We start from the raw sequence: 20,862 nt of genomic DNA on the forward strand, positions 1-20,862 counted from the left end.
TCGGGTGCAGGGCTGGATAGGAGCAGAAGGATGCTTTACTCTCTCCCAAGGAGAACTGGAAGCTGAATATGAGCTTAATTAATTAACTTATAGATAATGATAACAGCGGAAGTGCATATTTATCACAAAAGTTGAAATTTCAAGGGCAAACAGTGACAAAGATGAGAGTCAATAATGCTTTAATAAAGCTGGAAATCAAAGGGGCATAAGTATTGATATTGTACTTTAAAAAGGGAGACGACCAAAATCATATTAAAGCACATGTGGAAAAAGAAACACACCAAATGGAAAAATAATTAGGAAAAGTATTGTGGCAGTTTAGTATGATTGATTTGCTATTTGAAAGTTAATGATGAAAGACACTGCTTTGGAAAGGAAAAACAGGTCTGCTTAAAGGCAGACACTCCTTACTTTTGTTCATAAAGCCCTGCAAAATAACGAGAAAAAGTTGAAAGCTATGGATATGTTTTGGTGAAATATAACACGTCTTGGATGTTAAATGGGAATAAAGACCAAACAGTAGCAAAAGTGATTTTGAACTGAGACTTCTGGAGAGAGAAGATATGTATTATAGGGAATTGCTCCTTCTTCTGAGAAAGGGTATGATGATTTTACAGACCTTTCTTTAAATTAGACCTTTGGTATTTCAAGTATTGGTATTTCAAGTACCGAATATACAAGGAAGGGTTAGGAGCAATATGCCAGTTTCACTGATCTCATCCTTTTCTATCTGATCAAGCCAGTAACAGATTGGACACAGACTGATCAGGATAAATTTGCGTGGTGATCAGCTCTGCCTGGAAGAAATTGCTACACCAAGTTAAATGTGATTTCCTGGTATTAGATAAAACAGTGAAAACAGCACAGAAAAGCTGAGGAATACTCTGAGACTCAGTGCTAGTAATGACTTCTAAAGGAAATGATAAAAATTGTGCTGGAATTGGTCTAAAATGTTTAGCCCTTGAGCCTTTTTGCCCCCTAACGGGAGCACACTTCCGTATTGATTTCTATAGGATAGCTGAAGATGCAGGTATCGTTATTCCCCCATGAAATTCTTCCTGCTCTTGTTAAGGCAAGGGAGATTCAAGGCCATGTCATGCTCCTTTTTGTATTATCCTCATCTCAGGGCACCATAGGGATTTGTACTGAGGTTTAAATTTAGTTCCAGCTTGTGCAGAGCTCTCTCTGACAAGTATACAAGTGATGAGAGAACTGTGCCCTTTTGATTATAAAACATGCTTGTCTGAAGATAAAAATAAGACATGCCCCATCCTGCAATCCCAGACAATAAAGAGAAGTTACAATTTCAAAATAAAAAATATAGATGATTGCTAACAGATCAATGTCTATCTTTTCAAGTTTTGTCTAGCAACACATCACTCACTTCACTTCTACATTAGAAATAGTACAATTGTAGTTACCTTTCTGAACAAAGATTGCAAAAGGGCTTGGAAAGGGGCCTATTATTATGGTCATTTACATAATGTGTAATAAAAATTTGCATACAAGCTATTAAGATATTCTACAAGTAATTTATAATCTCACATTTTAATGGCATTTATAATTAGTGCCTTCATGAAGGAGTGATGTATTTTATCACCCAGATTTTTACTTTGGGGGGAGCATTATTTTTCAAAAGTTCAGCTAAAGGCCTCAGAAAAAACCTCCATCGCATGACTGCATCACCTATATTCCAAAATTTAATAGCTGTTAATAAAAGCTAGAAGTGTGATAATACTTAAGGAAACGAAGTGCTTTCCCTGGCTAGGTATCACATTAAGAATCTACCTCGGCTGCATACAGAAGCTCCCCATGCTTACCTGAACATGCAAAGTGCAAAAATGCTGATGCCCAGTGACCCCCTGGAAGTTGCTCAAATGTAACCAATAGCAACATCTGCTCATATCTCTACTGCATTTCTACTTTTGGAGGGAAAAACCTCTCAACTTCACCTTCTCCGTGGTAGATGTTGAGAAATATAACATTCATACTGCAACAGTCACAAGCGTCAGACCCATTCCTCACACATAGCATACAAAATAACACTTTACACAACTAAGCTGAAGAGCACACAGGGTCTTACTCAATATACTCTTCCATTAACCACAGAGCTTACTGCATGTTACAACAGATAACAAAATGTTAAACATTGTGTTTTTACTGAAATGTACAGCTAATCAAAAAGAAAAAAACTCATTACCTCTATCTGTAAAACTTGGTAGCATAACAATGCATACTTTTAAGACTTAAACATCTTCAGAAAAATGTCTGATGGGGAAATTTCAGTAAATCCTTGGTGGAACTAAGAAAATGTATTATTATTTATTTTTTACAAACTGAAGAGCTAGCCCTGAGACTAGAACAGAGCTTGTCGAGAAGGCAGGCAGTTGGTAGGATTAGCTTTGTAAGGCAACACTTGTCTGTATCTTGGGGAGTGGTTTTGGTGAGTTTCATGGTGCAAAGGTGGCTCCTTCCACCTTGCAGACTAACACTCCAAAGCTTACAAAAACCATAAAGTACACTGTTAAAAAAATCCGCTTTTGCCACCCCACAGTAATCTCCATAGCTCTGAATGCACACAAAAAGAAGTAGTTTGCCGCAGGAGGAAGCATTTGCAGTAACATTATGGGCTAAGTTAATGTAACATGAATAATAACAACTTGCTCTTTAACTATATGCTAACTTTACCCTGCAGCCCCATGAGATGTTGGCAGTACCTGCGGAAGTTAAACATCAAAACTCAGAAAAAGTCACCATATGCCTGGAAGGAAGAGTCACCTTTAAAATATATATATAACTGCTGATTCTTTACTGCGGTATTTTTCATTTATGCTAGTAAACAAAACAAAAAAATACTCCAGCAATGGAGATCTGAAGCTGAAACCATTGCTCCACTAAACCTCAGATTGTCTGCATGGTACTTTGTTTTATGTTTGTAATGTGATACTCCGAAAATGCCAGCAAACTTGACCTCACCCTCGGCTTTGGACTTGCAAAATGATCTCTGCTTGAAACTTCCTCACATTTCCTTTCATGTGCCAGATCAAGACTGAGACCAATCAGATAAAGCAGCGTGTCTTGAAGGCTTGACTCACAGCTGTCCAGACAGTTAACCTTAGCCATTGTGGGGGGGGACAGGGGGCGAGGAGAGAAAAAAAAAATCTGTTTTCTTTGCAGACTTACAACTGCTGTATCGCATGATGTGACACTAATTTCCCAACAGTGTATACTTTGAAGCTGACAAGTGTTAATCCGTGATTAAAAATTCCAAATGAATCTAAGTGCCTGTCACTTAGATGTGTCCCTCAGTTGCATTGGTGACCACAGGAAAACAACCAGGACTCCATCTGTCCATTTATGTGGGAGGAAGGTGCTGCAGAGACCTAATTACAGGGTGAATCAGTCAGCTTTCTCAGCAGTTACAGATCAGATAATAGTTGACTCCAAATAAGCCTAAATTAAAATGCAGTTTGTTTGTAATTTGCTGTTAGGATAAAGGATAACACAATGGACTAAAAAAAAAAAAAAGGAAAAGAAAAGAAAAAAGGAAATGGGAAAAAAAAAAAAAAAGCCTGGACAATCAATCACCATCATCCCCTCCAGAAAAATCAATGGGCAATTTTACATACTGACTTCCAGAAACTCACGTGTATATTGTGAACAGTTTTACTAACTGGTTGAGAAAAATAGTAGTTTTATCAATTAATTAAAACATGTATTCATGAAACATCTGTAGCAGGAATGCACTAATTGCAATAGATAAATAAGGAGTGTAATTGGAAAACATGCAATACCTGCAGGGGAAATCGTGACTTTGAAGGAACCTCATATCAGGCAAACGTGACAGCTTTTTACAGACAACATGTCTTTGATAAGTATAGTACAACTTATTGCTTATGCTTTGAATATGCATTTACAATTACACAAATCTTCAGCGCCTTGTTAGCAGTACATAAGATTGAGCTATTTTTGCTTCTTTGATAAATAACTCATTCCAGAACCTTTTTAGAGTAATAAATTCATTTTAAGTAAAATGCAGCTAACTGTAAAGGTTGTTAAACTGTAGCAAACAGATATATTAAACATTAAATATAAATTAAACACACTAAGTAGGAACATTACAGATGATTTAAATCAAGAACTAAAAGCTAGGAAATAAGTAGAAAATTTCAAAACATTTTCAATAATTAATAGTTACAGCAAATATTCAAAACTGTTGTTTAGTCTAGATTAAATCCTTATTTGGGCCGCATTAGACTAAAAAATGCCCTCTGGTGTTCATGTGCTGGCTTGCTTTTGTAATGGAGTAAGAATAAGAGGAATGCTGGAGAGGAACACTAACAGCTTTACTCTCAAACACTTACTTGTGTGAGTAAATCTATTGTGTGAGAAGTACCACTGAACTCCCCAGGACTGTCTGTGTAAGGAGTTCCTCATGGGCATCATTTACAGAACTTAAGCCATTAAAATCTATTAGCTCTCCTCCTTGGCTGTAACTTTATTTACATATTTCCCAATGAACAGAGCCAGTCATTAAGAGGAAACAAACAAACAAACAAAAAAAAAAAAAAAAAAAAAAGATTGGACACTGGACAATAAATACATTTCTCACAAGTACAATTATTTAAGTTATATGTGGTTAAATATGCTGTCAAAGAAGGAGTTGACTAAGCAAATCAGAAGCTTGGAAATCAATTTAGACCCTGCAAAGCACATTTCACTTAAAAAAACTAACAAAAAACCAGCAAAAATATATATAAAAAAAACAAGAATGGAAAAAAACCCCTGATGCAGTAAATATCTGTAACTTGTGAACTCCCTCCTTTGCCTACAATGCCAAAGCTTCCAGTGCAAGCAGTTCCCCCTCCCTTACCCACACCAAAAAAAATGACACCCAGAAAAATGTTACAAACCAGACTCCTCTCTTGTTTTGGCTCACAAATGTTACTCTATTTTTGATGGAAACAGGAACTAAATAGCACAGCAGCTGGCCCTTAAATTTATGGAAAATAGCAGCCCTTTTCACTGCCATGGCAATCTTCTCAAGTCACTGTAAACGTTCAGGGTAGCATGCATGTGTTTCTCTAAGGAGGATCCGTGCACTGTGCGTGTAGTGCCCTGCTGAATTTCATATAACAGCAGAAAAAATGGCTATTTAAAACCCTTGGAATCACATTGCTTCAATGCTCTCTTTATTTTATATACCACAGATCTCCTCTTTTGAAAACTTATCACTTATTGTCCCCCACTGGATGCCTTCTTGGATTCTAGTTTCTCTGTGAAGTCACCACCATCATTTAAAAAAAAAAAAAAAAAAAAAAAAGCAATGGCATGGCACACTGGCAGTTAGCTAATATGGACTCACAGTCATCCGAGTGATTTCTTAGATATAAATATCCTTATTAGCATGCCTATCTACATTAACTCTCCTTGTTTTCAAGCTTTTTTTTCTCCACTCACAGTGCTATTTGTCTCCCCCAAGTGCAATGGTCATCAAAATGCAGTTATAACAATCCTAAAATTACTCACAACAAGAAATTAGTATCTTGTTAGGAACATGGCATTGAAATGATGGCATTATAATCACTGAAAGATTTAAGCGGACATGATTACAGTAATTTGTATCTTGATGTGATTATGGTAATTTGTATCTATTAATTAACACACTTTCAAAATCTGTTGCCATGTTCACTTTTTAAACAAAATGACACACTTCAACTTAATGAAGTTCACCCCAGTTATGTTACTTATTTCTTTTCAATGTTTTTGCACAACTGTAGCACAAGCACAAAACAAGTACCACCAGCTACTGAAGAGCTAAGTTACCTGGATGGGATCAGAATGAAGTCATCTGTATTTCTAGTAGTGCCAGTGGAGAATCTCTTGACAAATCTTCTGCTTAAGTGACACGGCTATTCTCTGCTGTTCTCTTGAATTCACTTGTCACATACATACAGCATTAAGGAATGTGCCACTTTTACTTCTACCTGTATCGACATGTCCTGAGTCAGGTTTGACTCGTGTGTCACTCAAATCTATTTATGTTTCCAAACTACAGAGGAGAAGAGGATTTCTGAAGAATATAGAGCAATTAAAATGAATGTCTAGAGTGAAAACTTGCTAGGCTAACAAAATATCTATATTTCTCTAAATAATAATATGACTAATAATACCTCATACTTTATGCACTGAATGGAATAGCAGCAGCTAGGCATACATCTATTGCTACTGTACAGCTGAGGAAGGTAAGGATGATAAAGATGAATTAATAGCCTTAAAATCACCCAAGATTAGGTCATTAGTAGTAGTAGTAGTAGTAGTAGTAGTAGTAGTAGTATTTAAATAAGGAAATAACCAAGAAGTGTGAGAGTCTTGAGGAGGCAGCAACAGAAACATTTAGAAGAAGGATAAAATATATACCAGGAAAGGGTAAGAACAAGCAGAGCTTTTCAGACAGCACAGGGAAAGTCTCAGCAAACATCTCTTCTTTCTCAAACCTCCCTTGGATATTAGGACTCTCCAAGCTGCCTGTTGCCCATGTTCAAGAAAGGAGAAAAGCTGCAGCTGATTAACTCTTCAGTCTACTTACTTTTAACCTACTAGCTGATGATTAGCTCTTAATGCTGGACAAGCTTGTTCTCTATTTGAACGATGATCCCTACCTTTGGAGAAGGATGTGTAAATGGTGACAAGCACACAGGTTAGATGAGGAGGGTAATGAAGGAAAATAGCAAACCCCAGAAGCAAGTTAGATAAAAAGGTCACAGACCAACCGATACCAATGTAAAGTGAATTTGGCAGCTAAGTGAAGAGAAGGGGGATGGGAGACAGAAATACAGCACCAAAACCAAATTACCAGTGGTTAACACCACCTAGCAATCCCTGCTTTCTAGGGCATGCAATCAGCTGCTATTGATCTTCTGTAACTTCCAGCAGACCCCAGGCAGAGAAGAATCAAGTTTCAAGAAAGCAAATCAGGCTCCAATACATATTTCTACCTTCTTTCCCTGTTCTGTCCTTGAATTTCCTGGGCAGGATTGAATTACGTCCATTTTTCATTACTCACCATTTTAACATTTTACATTTACAGTAGCAAGCCAGAGCCAACAGCACTTCTGCTTGTATCTTAAACTGGCAAAACCTCAAAATGTAGTGCCATAATTTCACAGAACAGGCTGGGGATGGACTTGATTTGTATTTATTGTTTAAACCAAAGAGACACTGTGTCAGGACACTAAAATACATCTGAAAAAAAAAAACTATCAAGGAGGGTGCTCTATACAGCATATGTTTATGCAATTATTTTCAAGCATCCCATATATAATATTGTAATATTGGCCTGGTAAGAACTGAACAACTAAGTTGAGCTTTGTTATAGGCTGCCTTGAGTATGAATCATGAACATGTGTAATTTTAACTTGAAAGCTAAATCAGAAAGAGCATTTGACTCCAGATAAGCCATTTAAATAAATCTACATGGTTGACAAAACAAATTCCAGAAATTATGTGAGATTTAAGGAAGCAATTGCAAAAGTTAGTTCATGTTAAAATTCACTACAAATAGGCTGTTGTTTTAATTTTAAAAATTGTTAAATCAGTAAAAGTATGTTTTAAAAAAAGCTAAGTCCTATCAGAAAATCTTTTTATATACTTTACTTCATACAGGTCAAAAAATCCCAATATATATGATTTTAGTCGGGTATATATCATTATTTTTTGGAAGGGTTTAAGGATTTCAGAAAATTCTCTTAACAAATTGTCAAAAAAATAAGTTAGCCCTTTTAGAAGAGCAGGTAACACATTCATAAATTCATTGGTTCAATATCCAACACTTCCTGACTATTCCTCCCTTCCCACCCCCACCCCCCCCAAATAAAATAAAGTTTGTTATTTAGCTGTGATCCTAGCTGCTTGGCTTCCCCTAATAAAACCTAGAATTTTTTGCTAACTGTACCTACATTATTTGTGAATGCAATACCTTCCCTGAAGCAGGACTTTGAATACTTATATATGTATACAATAACTAGAACAAAGGAGACCTAAACTAACAACAGAAGATTTAATCACAGTAAAATCAAATAAATATTATGGAACACATTTTACAACCAGGTAAACTGAATTGAATTGACCAAGGTGATGGAACAAAGTAACAGGAGACTTGGAAATCAGAGTGAGAAATCTTACCTAGCTAATTATTTTAACTAAGCCCACTGGATATAAGCAGAACATATGAGACACACTTTTCACTGCATGCCTTCTTCATTGAGCAGATGTTTCTTGGAGAGAAAGGCTTGTTGTTGTCCAGAGCTCTACTTGTTGTTTAGTGTCATCTGCAAACTTAAAAGCCATCTTCCTTCCTGAAAATAATGAATATGCAACAGAAGAAAACATTATAAACCACAGTTCTTTATTTAAAAGAAGAGAATGTTTTATTCTCTTTGCAATTGAGATGTAAGAACATGTTGGTGTGGTGGAAGATAATCTGAAACAGGTTGCTCTGTTTTTCTGTTTTGTCATTTGTTTAATTATTAATTGTCCATTATAGTATGTCTCAATTTTTGTCCTGAAAACAAAAAATATGTACAGCCTGTAAAATCTAGATAAGTTTTGTAGTTGTTTTGTGGTTGTTTTGTTTTCATAGCTGAACACTGCTACTGCTGTTCACTCTCAAATATTGTTCTAGGACTACTTGTTTTGCAGGTTCTCCTAAGCAACTCTTAAAATAGCAGTACAAAGTGTAAGACAAGAAATTACCTCTAGATGCATATTTCAAGACATCTCCATCTCCCAGTTCTCTCAACTCATCTGTGCTGCACCACTTACAAATTCCTTATGAAGGGGATGACCCTTTTCTTCTCCCACAACCTCACACCATTAGAACAATGAATGCCAATAGACTCATTAAGTTAATGACTATAAGAAGTTTACAGTCTGCTCAGAATAGATTAAACAATGACAAATACAGAAAAAAAAAAAAACAGTGATGTTACACTTTACAATTTCCTCCCCCCCAAAAAACACATCAGAAGAAAGGAAGGAAGACTGATCAACTCGGTAAACAAAGGAATGCATTTAAATTAAAACCTGATTATTGACATAATGCATTTTTACTTAGGAAACCAAGTGATTCACTGAAGAGAAAGTCAGATGAAAAGTGGTCTATAATGGAGTTGTGGAGGTACCATCTGTAAGATGACCAGACTAAAAATGCAGATAAGAATGCAGATGTAAAACTGATAGCAGGTTTTGGCTGTTTTTTATTGTTGTTTGTTTTTTATTTTTTTTTTCAAGAGACTTTATATCATGAATTGTATTTGAAATCTAATTTCAGTGCTAATTAGTTTCTCTAGCTTAATGAAAAAATATATTCATAGTAATGCAGATTTCATGTGCTTAAATTTCATTTGAATGTCTAATAAGGAAAATACAGACAAAACAATGATTGTGCTTCTCCAGGTTGAATGGAAACCAGCTAATGTTACTGTAACAAATGTTCTTTCTGGACAAATTTCCTAGACATTTCTAATCTATATGCAACTTCCTGAGGAGGTGGAGTGGTTTAGAAATGGGAAGAGTTCTAGCTTCACAGTACACATGTGAAATGTAGGCATTTTCTATAGTATTTTTGCAGCTGTCTGTTTTAGTCTACATGTTAATGACATCACTGCTGGTGATACAATAATATTTCTCAACATTGCATTAAAATTATACCCTATTAAAACAGAATCAGTAGTTGATTTATTCATTGTTGATTGAAGTCATTCCCAGTATTCACTGGGAATGTTTTATTTAATTTTCTGTTGTGCACATCCTCCCCTCTCCCCCCCTTTATTTTATTTTATACATTTGTACAATAAATCCCTCTTTCAGAGGAGGCAAGTAAATACTAATATTTCTCACTGTCACTGCAGGTGAGAAATAGCAACTCAGATCAGAGCTGAGTCTTTAGAATGAAACCAAGACAGACATACTAAAAGCCTGAAGGCACATGCCTTGATGAGAAAAATAAATGGCAAGATAACTTTGAAGCTGCATATAAAACATACTGAAAAAGTTAAATGACATAGGAAGTTCTACATGCTGCTTTAACACACAACCATCACCACACATTTTCCACACCAAAAAAAGTTTTCATCAATGGAATCATGAACCTTCATTATGGTCCTTTTACAGCCATTAGTCTAATGGTAGAAAATATATAATAAAATAATAATATTTTAATGTACTATAATACTATAACACCGCTAACAAAATGTTGTAAAATGCTGAGAAAAGATGCGGTAAAAGAAAGAACAAAGAGGACTGTAAAAGGACCTCATTCTTGTTCCAAGTTAAAAAAAAAAAAAAAGTTACAAAAGTTTTTTGTGTGCTAAGTATATCATTCATGTGGAGACAGACCAGCCTCACATCTATAATGCCCTGGAAAGCTGTTGGTGATTTAACTCTTCTAACCTCAACAGAGCTAGTTTACCTCAGCAACATCCTTCTTGAAAAGAAAACCACAGCCCAGATTGAAAAGGAAATTTCAGTTTTATGGAAATCTCATGAAACTCATAAAGCAGCCAAGACTCCAGAAAGACTTCCTTCACTGCTGTCCTTGTGGGTCTACAGATATGGATTTTGGGAACACCTCTTAAACATGACAATCTGGAAATAAGGAAAAGATTTTAAACATTAAGCCTCCTGAGCACTACAAAATAGGCAGAAAACCAAATAGGTAATGCAACTCAATGTTCCACAAATATTTGCACAAAATGCTTGAATTCAGGTGTGGAGGCAGTTACACTGAAGTCAGACAGAAAAAAAACATGAAAGTAGAGCTGCAATTAAGCTGATGATAGTAATCCAATATCATTGTCACTTCTGATGATGTAAGCTGTCAGCCAGATATTTTTCTCTAAAATCTTATAACACTTTGTACTTTAGTTGTATTTATTATTATGTATCCTTCCTAATACATGAGAAAAGTCGAAGGCTTAGCATGTTTTTGTATCAAATGTTCTGGTATTTTAACCCTATAGTCAATGATCAATTGGTGTGCTAGATGAAATATTTGTTTGAAACAGTCAACTTTATAAATACCAGCTTTTTAACATAAATGAAAAGGCCTTGATTTATTAGTATTTTAACATTAAATAAAAAGGGTCTCCAGGGGCTTTACACCATGGCTTTTTTAATAATAATAAAACAATGGCAAAGCAGAATTGATCTAAGTACTTTTGAATTCAGAAAGCCTAAAAAAGCTTGTAAACACCCTTACTCCTGCACTTCCCTGCTAAGGATCATTCCAGACATTTGCCCCCTGTAGAGAAAAGACTCCCCTTCAGTTGGTCAGTACTCACTGCTTTCCTTATTCTATCTCAGATCCTCTCTCCAGATTTTCAGATTTCCTTTCACTGACTTAAGAAGCACAGCCTCGGTCTACCCTGAGAGATGAAGAAAACAAAGGGACACTGTTCACAGCAAGCTCTTCATGTCTCAGCAACTCCCATGGCTACTATGGTTTTGATTTCCATGGTGAAACCAGGAACATTGTGTGGGAAGGGTTTGCTTTCCTTGTTTATGTATCGAATGAAAAATTGTTCCTCAAAATTGTTCCTCTTTGCAACAACAAACAGGACTAGTACATTTTTAACACAAACAAGCACCCCTAGGAACCTCAGACAACCTGGGTAGCCTAGCAGCATTATGTTGGAAATACCAATACACCAATAATAATGCAACCTCTGTAAAATCCTATGAACCCCGAAATTAAAACCAGCAGAGTCTTTACAGAGAACGTATGGGGGAAAACTAGGTAATGAAGTCCTGACCTTTCTTGTCAATATCTTTAAGGGCATTTTGTCCACCTGCTTAAAAGGAATTCACTGATATCAATGAATGTGTTACAGTTCAAGAACAGTTATTGTTCAGTTAAACTCTCGTTATTGTTGTATATAATTACAATACAATCCTCAGATTTCCCTTGCCCCCGAAAAAAAGGGGAGTAAAATTACATAGCAAGGTAATAAAACAAACATATCTTACAGAAAATGAGAGATTCACTTTTAATATTATTATTTCCTGCTTGGAAATGATCATCCTCTGTCTTTTTAATAAAAAGCAGAAACATTATAAAATATATATGAAAAAAATCATCACTGCCAGATGAAAAGGATCACGGGTAAGTATCACTCCCAGTTTTGCAAGTTATAAAGGCATAGAGCTGTTTGAAGTTGGAGAGCCATGCAGATGACAAGCTGCTTTCAAATACAAGCATTAGCCTACCACCTCACTCCCCAGCTGCCCTTTTTGGGACTATTTCTATAAATGTGACAAGATGTTAGATTCTCAAGATTGCTGATTAGAACATTTCAAGTCCTGCCATCTACTAAGAGAATCATCTGGCCACAAACTCTATTTCAGATGTTTGACCATTAAGTCACGGGTAGCATCACACTGGGAGCCCTATTTATAGCTCTTTTGCTTCATTGTAAGGTCTCAAATTAAAGGTAAAAAATGTCTTCAGTTCTTTTACACACAGACAAAAAGCTGATGAAATAAAGTCAGTTCAGTTGAATTTTCAGAGCAAAAGAAATCAGCATTCAGGGTGCTGCCTTTGAACAGTGAAAGGAGCTTTTATTCTTTTTATAAATATCATATTTTATACAAGGTTTATAAATAGACTTGGCAAAGACATTTCACCCAAATGTTAGCAATTTCATATCTTTCGTTTACAGGATATTGACCCAGTTGATTTGTAATTAATTGCAGAGCTTTTTCTCGTTAGCTTATCGATTGAGGAGTCTGCAGTACATTCTTGACCATATTATAAATTACAACCTTGGATCCAGGGTACATTTGGTTGCATTTAATTCCAGTTATCTACATTATTCACATTGTAAGATTTACCTGCTCTACATCTTGCCAAATTTTAGAGTAGAGATCTACAAGTTCTTTGTTATTGTAGATTCACTATGATTTATAAATACACATTTCTACTTATTTAGATTTAAGAATGCAACAGTAAGAAACAAAAAAGCTTCCATTTTCATGCTCTGAAAAAAGGCCTTAGCCAAATCTCATGAAACCTGCTGGAGGCTTTCCACTGATTTCAAAGAGCTTTGGATCAGTCTCCCAAGTGAGTAGGTTGTTGCAGAAGTGTGATTGAAGAGTGTACTTTTTGGAAGAAAAAAAAAAAAAAAAAAAAACACACAAAAAAACCCTAAAAATATAACAAGAAAAAGAAAGTTAATCAGATCACTATTTGAAATAAAAACAAACAAAAAAAAAGTCATTTACTGGAAGCCCTGTAAGACTACCAACATTGGAAACCTTTGCAAAAAACCTCATGTAAAATAAAAGCCAAAAAAATCCAGGGTGATTAGGAAAGGAGTAAACTTCACATTCATTCAAACAGATGCAGGTATTAGGTAATAGCATTCACAAACACTTGCTATTCAGTAAAGGTAAGTGCTCTTATTAAAACAAACAAACAAACCAACCCTGCACTTAAAGAGCACTTACCTGATTTCACAGCAGTGGAGTTCAGTAATAACCATTAAAGTTAGCATGAAATCAACATTCTGGACCGTCTTTTGCACCTATACAAGTTAAAACAAATGCAATAAGATACAAATTTTAAGGAAAACTATTTTGTCTTGAGTGTGGCAGGAGAGAAATGTCACACCCTACATTTGATTTGAAATCGGCAAGCAGAGAGCAGCTCTCATTGCAAAAATGAGAGCCACTTCTGCTCGAGAAGGTGAAGCTCTGAATCACAGTAATAGCCTCTGATGTCCACCCTGACCTTGCACCACTGTCAAACACACTCTCAGCAGCCCATAATTCTATTGCAGTATTTCAGCATTTAAGCTGGAAGATGCTCTCCCCAAAATGCATCTCCTTGGCACTAAAAACACAACATCCTGAAAATGGAAGGAATTCTGTTTTTCTTAAGTACATAAATTACTCACATGCTTGAGTCATTACCAAGAGGAAATGTTCATTAGAAGAATAGAATTATGATCCATTCTGGCAAACAATGAAGAGCTGCATTTTCACCAAAAATGGAAAGGCCTCCAAGGCCAGTCACCTTTTAGAGGTCCATCTCCTCTCCCTTGATCTTCACAGCAGAATTTCTATCCACTAAAAACCCAGCTACCTGGAAGAATCTAATGCCTTGCTTTTATATAAAGGTTTTCCAGCAAATGAGATAGAATTCAACTGTAATATAAACTCATTCCAGCTGTAAAAATCAAACAAACAAAACAAAAAACAACAACTTGTATCAGTATGAGTGTCTGTTCCAGTATAGGCTAAACTAGTTGCTAAAACAAAAGATAATTCAACACTACAGCAATATTTTACCATTTTTTTCCTCCAGAGTCTTTACCCATAGAGCTATATTCATTCTAAGCCCAGTTTCTTTACCTCCTGTGCAGCACAGTTATTTTGGCAAAAACTTTTAGGATGTGCTGAGGTTGTGTTAGAAATGGCACCGCAGACAGGTGAATGCTACTGCAGTAGGAGCGTTGAGCATCTGCGAACGCATTTTGTACTGACAAAACTCGCACCATGAAGCTTATTCTGGTCCTGTTTATTGCTCACTCCTGCCCAACAAGTACATACAGCATAGCCAGAAAAACTGCATCTGCTCTCAGGGCTTCTCCTAGCACAAATCTTCCTGACAGGGATCAAACTCCTTATCAAACGCGGCTTGACACAGCCCTGCCAGCAAACATCTGTAGCTGAGACATGGCCTAAAATCCAGCGCTCTGAAGGGAAAGGCCACCAGCTGAGTTGCACTTTCTCTTTGATCTTTCTGAATGCTTTTATCAAAGCAATCTAAAGGGTCTCTGCTGAAGTGATTGTTACTGAACTGAAAAGGAAAAAGCTGAAACACAAGAGGAGGAGAGGGATGTCTTAAAAAAAGGGGGGGGGGGGAAGACATTCAAGATGGGATTGTGATGATATTAATTTTATAGTGGACGCCTGTAACTGGATATCTGAAGATCTACCTTATTGCTTATATAAAAATGTCTAAATTCATCTGGCTAGGGACTACGTATCCATCTGTGCAGCCAAGTAATTAATAACTTATTTCTCTTCTGCCACTCAAATTGCGTTCAGAACAGTGTCAGTAATAATGTTTGCACAGATGGAGGCTTCCACCAAAGACTGAGTATTGTATACTCAAGACACACAACAAAAATTACTGTGGCAGTGCACTATTTTAGATCTATGCACCTAATTGTTTCAAGCTCTTGAAAAAACTTGTTTAAACCATAATTTATGAATGGGTTCAGAGTAACTAGTGACTGCAGCCAGCACAAAGTCATTGAGCAGCCTGAATCCATTTGCCTGGTTTTGACAGAGACCAACATGCTGCCTGATGGGCTGTTGTGCTTCTCCTCCCTCCCCAGGTGGAAATTCCAGACCTGATCAAGTGTCTGCTCATTTTGCAGCACACTGGCCAAGATTGGGCAAAGATACGTTGAGACGTGTTCCCACACAGCCTAAAGCAGCTTCAAATAAGGATTCTTAATATGTGTGAATGTCAGCTCACTATCACACAGGGATTTTTGTTTACCTAGAGAACCTTGTGCCTGTTCTCCAAGGCAAGCCAGCCAGCTAGCCCAAGGGATGGTGACCTTAACCCACATTAATTTGACAGAGCTACGATCCCTGCTGCTATTCCCTGGAGGAACCAGATAGCACTGATGACAGATCTTTGGGGGATGGTGAGTATCTCAGTAATACCCTTGGAAAGCACAGAATTTTTATAGCCAAAAAGCTTGAAAAAGAGATCTTTCAGGAACTCAAAGAGCAGACTGATTGGGTTATTTCTCTTCCCCTCCACAACAGACTGGAGGAAACAACAGGCAAACTCCAACTGTCTCACAGGGGGAAGGCATAAACTCATCATCCTTAAAGCAAACAGTTAGAAAAGCAGAAAGCCCCAGAGGAGCCCCCTTGCACACATTTACTAGCAAACCTAATCCTGGCCTCTTAGTTCCCTGATGACACTTTCAAAGATTAAAGACAACTGTTTTGCTTTCCTGGCAGCACTGCTGAAAACTGCCAAGATAAGGAACAAGTAAGAAGGGCCATTTTAATACCTAAAACAGATATTTTCTGGATGTCTTGAATGGAAAGGTAAGGCAGAGGATGTGAATTTAAATGTGCTGGAGAGAATTAATTCCCCCAGCAAACTACAAGAGGCTGGCCCATTTCCAGCTCTGAGTCATTTTGTTTCTGATCTGTCCCCCCATGTTGCCTTCCATCTTTGTTCCTCCTCAGTCTGGTATTGCCTTTGTCCCTGCTCTTGGCCATTCCCATTTAGCCACACCTGCCTTTGAAGCACAGACACACAGGCACACACTCACACACACCTCAGAAAACAGAGCTCTGCAATGCCAACCGCCCAACTTGCTTCTATGTGCTGACTCTTGCTTGCCCCCAAGACCACTTTGTTCAAACTGAGTTTGTGACATGGGCTTGTGCACATCATAGAAACCAAACCAGGCTTAAATAGCAAATAGTGCTAAACACCCTAGCTTTGATGAGTATAGCAGTTATTAGAGGCTAACAACTCATGCTTGAGAATGAAATTTTCTAAGATACCTCATAAATTATTTTTCATAATGAGCTTTATTTTTTATTTTTTTTCAAGTTTTCCTACCTAAGTCCCCCCATGCACAAATTTTGAATGATTTTCTTTGTTTACTGTTTCTATACAGACAATCTGGCTACTTCCTAGCAATGTTACGCTAGGCTTCTCAGTAGTGTAACAGGATGAAATCACAGTTACTTGGTTTTTGGTTTACATTTATCATGCACGGGTTGAAGGGAAGGAGGAAACAAAGAGACTTACTTTCAAGTGACATCAGCCAAGAGGACTGCAAACAGTGCACTGGGTCAACTGTACACTTACTAACTGAAAAGCAAGTGCGTATACTTTTCCTATGCTCACAAAGTCAGTCTGATGGATAGCTTTAGGAACAAAAATCTTATTTAGGCACAGAGTGCACCACAAAGGATACTGTTACCTTGCCCAGTTTTGGTGGAAGAGAACCTCAAAAGGCTGGAGGTGCAGACTGTGTTAACAGCCAGTTTACAGGTAAGCAGCCTGGGCTGGCCAATCACAGAAGCACAAACTATAGCAAAACTTCCTTTAGCAATTTACCTTTATCTAGTCATTGCATTATTTAGCCTAAAGTATTTATCAGCTGAGTTTATCACACCTTCAAGAACAAATATTTAAACGGGTTGGGTTGACTTACAGATTTTAAGCAAAAGTGCAGTGAAATTCAAGCTTAGGGACATCAGGCTATTGTTTGTGGCTCTCACCCACAGACAGGATGATTCACCACTCCCTAGTGAAGTGATTTAACTGGCTTCCATTCTAACTTGCCATTTTATCAGATATTGAGCAATATGGGGAGAGGGAAAGAGGGGGAAAAAGAAACCTCTTACAGAAAATAGAGCCCAGTTAAAGTTTTGGTTTGATTAACTTAGACATAAGACTAAGCTACATCCAGTAGAGCTGGAAAGTCAACACACAACATTCACTTCACTAGCGGTGAGTGCCTTGCTTCTCCAGTGGATGACTGAGTGTAAATATCCACTGGGTAATTCTTCACCATGACATTTATGACACGGCTTTATCCCAAAATTCAAAGTATCAGCTATCAGGAAACATACTACTTTCTAATACAAAGGCTTCAGAAAGACTCCACAGCATTCCAGATAGAGCAGGAATTTTGACGATAGTTTGAGCACGTAGCTTGCATAGGACTTTCACTGCCCAGACTCTTATAATCAGAGAATGGTGTCAAGGTTTAACATGCTAAGAAACAGTCAGTCTGCAAGCACAGACTGACTTGTGCTTTTTCTTGTCCACGTCCTACACATCTAACCATCTGTCTATTCAACGAGAAGGAAATACAAGTGGCTGAATGTCAGATCCTTCTCACTGTGGTAGGTAAAAACCAAAATTGTACCAAGCTGAGGGATTTCATTTCCTTAGATTTGGGTCATTATATTCGTAAATGATTCCTGGAGAAGCAGAAAACACAGAAAAATTATGATGGGCAAACATTCGCTGCCATGCACTGAAATCTAAGGGCCAGTTTAGCTGCATTTGGCCTGTCTGCTAAGGTGTTTTTTTTGTTTGTTTGTTTGTTTGTTTTGTTTTTGTTTTTTTCCCCCTTTGGTGGCAACAGATATAAGTCACCTTAATACCAGGAGTGGGTGTTTATCAGATGAGTGGATTAATTGCTTGAATCAGATGATCCTTCTGCTAGGAAACCTGGAGTCTATAAAATGATTAATTAATGTGACTAATGTCAACAAACTCAAGTGCATGTTTCAAGGGCAAACAGATCAGACCTTCCTTTGCCCCCCTAATGTACTTCTGGTCTTGTGAAGAAGAGGAACATGTTAGGTAAAGGAGAAAACTATAAATACTAACAGGAAAACCACCATTGCATTTTTATTTTATTTATTTATTTATTTTTTAGCAGGCAAAGAAAACAGAGTTTTAGTGGTCAAGAGTGCAATTGGCCCATATGTTTTGGAAGAAAAAACCTGCTTCTCAGCCCCCATGCTATCCCAAGTAAGAATGACTTTTGAAGAGAAAATTGTCTCTTGTAGGAGAAAATGGTCTCTTGTAGGAGACCAGCACATAATTTTATCACACCCACTGGCAGTTTTCTTTTTTTTTTTTTTTTTTTCTTAATGGTAATCTACTAGGATTTAAAAAAGAAAATTCTGCTGTTCCATCATAATGGGGTCCACCCTAGTCAGATATTTTTTAAATTACTTTCCACATTAGAAGGTTTTGCTGATGAATGGTGTAAGAACGATCACGATCTGCTGTGCTACCAGTTTCAGTCTTACTGAGATCAGACTCCAGGGCACTTTGCAAGCATATTTCTGCAGCAATATAATCTAATGGAGTAAAACTGATACCTCAAGCACATGGATTGAGCCTCTTTGCAAAGCAAAATGATGTTTTCATTTCTTAATGGCAGGCTCTTGCCAAACTCCTGTAAGAACACAGAACGTGGCAAAAAACTGACCTCAGTAGTGCTTAGATTTTTAAAGGATTAGAACTCAATGTCGATTGTGCAGCAGCAACCAGTCAATCATGCAATGCTCTCTTCACAGTCCTTGCCTTGGCACACTACATATATTTGAAAGAAAATAGCACAAGAATTTGGAAGCCTAGAATGCAAAACACTACAGCCAAACATTCACACACAGTTTAGTCAGAAAACAGTGAAGAAAATCTAAATAAGATGCATGTTGGTAGGGTAGTGACTGCAGCTGAAAAGCTCAAAGCGTTTTGTGCACTGCCCAAGGTTAAAAATTCTTACTGGCATCTACCCTGAACTGCATTTTTCCACAAGATATCTGAAAATACTACCCATAAGAGGCTTTCATATTGAAGTCCTGACATCTCAGATATCTCACGACTACTTGAAGAAAATGTATAGTTTGAAGGACTGGGCCTTTGTAAGAAGCTGTTTAAATAGATGGTACTGTACTGGGTTTTGCTGAAAAGCAAGTAAATTCCAATTTAAAAGTGTATCCAAAATTGTTATTTGATATTTACATAAAAAACGTTCAGCAATTCAAAAAAAATAATCCTACATAGAACAAAGAGCTTTTATATCAGCTTCGCAGAAGCATATGACATGTTCTCATCATGCACAAGAACAAACAGGAAAGAACGGATTTATTGTGAACTGGGATTTTTGCTATAAATTAAAAGGCGATTCCCTTTTATATGTCATGTGTATTTAATTTCACTCCATAGGGTAAACCTCTGAGAATTCAGAGTGTGCCAAGATCTACTTTCCCCATTCCTTTTATTTCCTTAGGCAACTATCTAGAATTAGAGACAGAAAAGATGAAAAAAGGGAAGGCCACGGGAAATACAGAGGTCCAAGAAAGAAAGTAAGACCAGTCTAAACAAGGATTTTTCCTGGCCTATACAAGCAGCAGTGATTATTTATAACAGGGAAAAGCATCTGTCTTTGATTATGATTTCATGTATACTGTAGATGCTGGTGAGCTTACTCTGTGCCAGAGAAGACTGTCATCCTGCAATACGAAATTCCAATGAGACAAACTAATCCTCTCTCTCAGGGAGAGACTTCTACCTTTGACTAACTGAAGGACATACGGAAAGTGCTTTTATGCCAGGAAAAATAAAACTTGCAGGCTATTACAGAATGCAAGAAAATCAGATTTAATTTACAAACAAAGGATAGAGTAAAAGTGCACAAATTTTAAGTAAATATACTTGAAAGTGTAACCGTATGAAGGAACTTCAGCCAGCCTAAGTTTTGCAACAAAACTTAAAAATGCATAGGATAGAAAAGATCAGCTTTCCTTTCCACAAACCCTTATACAATATTCTTTAGTTTTGTATTATTTGAGAAGCACATGCACATTGATCTTAAGAAATAAAAGCAGCTTATGGAGTCAAGAAGGCACTACATAAGCACAGTACACAGATGCACATAAAACACTTGTGCACAAGTAAATCGACAGTTAACCTAGAAAGGCACTCTACCATCTTTCAACTCATGACAAGATGCTTCAATCTAACAATCCATTAAGTTGGCAGGTAAAATATTAAACCTACTGAAACTGTGTATTATATTCTCTTTCAGTGCAAACTAGAAACAGCTGAACCTCTCCAGCCACGCCAATTCACGAGATGTGGAGATAACAGCAACCAGAAGTACCTCACAAACAGGATTTTCTCAGAATGGAAAATAGGTGCTATTTCAATGCTGATCCTTTTAAAGAGGAAAGAAAATTATACACTACAATGACGAGAGTAAGAATCCTCAAGATGTGACATTT

The 20,862-nt window shown here is 37.0% G+C and overlaps 1 long non-coding RNA gene across 9 annotated transcripts in view; it reads right to left on the reverse strand.

Annotated features, from left to right (window-relative positions):
* LOC311442568 overlaps nucleotides 1-20,862 on the reverse strand; it is a 259,074-nt gene that overhangs the window by 23,642 nt on the left and 214,570 nt on the right. For 8 of the 9 annotated variants that reach the window (XR_014696743.1, XR_014696744.1, XR_014696745.1 and 5 more), the window contains 2 exons: nucleotides 13,507-13,583; nucleotides 8,185-8,357 (listed from right to left, as the gene is read on the reverse strand). This is a non-coding gene — a long non-coding RNA (uncharacterized lncRNA). The remainder of the gene's footprint in view (nucleotides 1-8,184; nucleotides 8,358-13,506; nucleotides 13,584-20,862) is intronic. The other variant, XR_014696746.1, reaches the window with a different exon arrangement.

Source organism: Aythya ferina, assembly GCF_964211825.1.
Source record: "Aythya ferina genome assembly, chromosome: 11".
Classification (NCBI taxonomy): Eukaryota; Metazoa; Chordata; class Aves; order Anseriformes; family Anatidae; genus Aythya; species Aythya ferina.